At 41.8% G+C, this 2049-nt stretch overlaps 1 long non-coding RNA gene across 1 annotated transcript; it reads right to left on the minus strand.

Moving 5' to 3' along the window:
• Positions 1-355: 355 nt before the first annotated feature.
• On the minus strand, positions 356-1788 carry LOC309342460. Its single transcript, XR_014156838.1, has 2 exons — positions 1700-1788; positions 356-453 (listed from the first exon to the last, which is right to left on the minus strand). It is a non-coding gene; the product is annotated as an uncharacterized lncRNA (long non-coding RNA).
• Between the last annotated feature and the right edge of the window lie 261 nt (positions 1789-2049).

A 2049-nucleotide genomic window follows, 5' to 3' on the forward strand; every position in this document is an offset into this window, starting at 1 on the left:
GCCTATGTGTGCTTGTTGTTGCTTTCGGGGACCTCCACCATTACTGCTTTTCAACCCCGGTCCAGTCATGTTGATAAGCACCCCAACATGGCCGCCAAGGCCATTCTGGTTGCCTAGCAACTAAAGGGAAGTTGTTCTCCCTTCCTTAGGACCAGCCACTGCTTCATCAGGTGGGAGAACTGATGGATCTAACTGACCAGTCCTAACTGGTCTTGTGTTTTGTGTGCTTTCAAACTGTCCTGAAATCCGATGATATGGGGCATGTATATAATGTCAAGCAAATCCTGACTTAATCCTCACAACGGCACGCTCAATGTAAAAGAAACCATGGGAAAGCAGAACGGAGAGGTCATCATGAGCCATGGTGCTGTTGTCTCCTAATTCCTGGACAGAAAGGCCATTTTTAAATTGCTTCTATCGTTGTTCCCTCAGGGAATTCTCTGATGTGTAATTCTGTAGGGGGAACAGGAATTGCCTAAAAGAGAATTCACCACACTCCTGTCCAGCTGCAATTTCCTAGACTCTTTGGGGGAAGACACAACTGTTAAACTTCTATAAAAATGATATGCCCCAACTTTAATGAAGACGGGTTTCATGGCAATGGACTGAAATAACCAGGTCCTTTCCTATCAGCACGATTTGAAGTAAGCATTGTCCTATTTTTGTCAAGTGGTTGACTGCAGGCAAATTGCTTGAGGATTTACCACTGTTCATTTGAATTATCAATATTGTCATTTATTTTTGCTTCTATGTTGTGATGATGGTGATTGATGATGATAATAATATATTAATTTATACTTAATTTACATTCCAAAATGGCTCCTTACTGGTTTAACTATAAAATCAATATATAATTAAAGCACATAATAACAAATCTCTTATAGGCTTTTAAGCAGTTTACGGAATATAAAAACCACTTCCGGAAACATTAAAATAAACATGACAAAACAATCATATTAAAATGCTACAGGTGTGGAAAATGTATAAAATGGGCTTCTTCTACACCAGGTTTTGAATGTGTGGCTTTGACCACACTGTGTATCTGTCAGCAAAATTAGAAGGTAGCAGTGTGAGCAACAAATGTTTTTATTTGCTTAGTAATAATGATAATAATCACATATAGTTATTTAAAGTACGCCATGGCTCCCATTATCTTATTGTCTGCTTTTCCAGTTAAAGTATCCTAAAGATTATACACCGTAAGCATAAAAGAACAATAAAGAAGTTTCTTTTTCAATATATAACTATAAAGGTAAAGGTAAAGGGACCCCTGACCATTAGGTCCAGTTGTGACCAACTCTGGGGTTGCGACGCTCATCTTGCTTTATTGGCCGAGGGAGCCAGTGTACAGCTCCGTCACAGGGATTTGAACCGCTGACCTTCTGATCGGAAAGTCCTAGGCTCTGTGGTTTAACCCCCAGCACCACCTGTGTATAACTATACATTCCACTTAATTTTCAAAGCAACTCAGAGGGGGGAGGTTGCAGTCCGAAATACTATCAACCTACTGACTTATCCCCACCACCAACAATAAAAGAATGCATCCTAAAACAACTTGAAAATAGAATTGATCGAAGCCTGAAATCACAGTTTCAATAAAAGAGAAGCAAAGTTCTCAGTGCAAAAGAGAGTAAACAGGACAACTCATTGTTCACAGCATGCAGAAAAGGCCCTCTGGGAGAGGAAGATTTCCACCTACAGCCTGTGTAACTTTTCAGCTTTGTTTTTGAACTGCAGAGTTGAACATTGTCTCCACCTGCCAGTGCTTTGAGGATGTTCCATGAAACTGTGCCCACTGTGCTAGGGCTAGGGGGATGTCCCCCTGTTGCCTAGGCAACTGCACAATGCTCGCACTCTCCCTGGGCAGTGTCGTGAGGCTGCAGCCATTGTGGCAAGAGAGTGAGCATCACTCTGTTGCCTAGGCAACAGGGGGACATCACTCTTACTGGGTCAAAATGACACAGAGGACGAGAGAGAGAGAGAGAGAGAGAGAGAGAGAGAGAGAGAGAGAGAGAGAGAACAAACTGCAGGAGCAACAAGACAAAATTG

The sequence above is a fragment of the Podarcis erhardii genome (assembly GCF_964252035.2).
Source record: "Podarcis erhardii genome assembly, chromosome: 5".
NCBI lineage: Eukaryota > Metazoa > Chordata > Lepidosauria > Squamata > Lacertidae > Podarcis > Podarcis erhardii.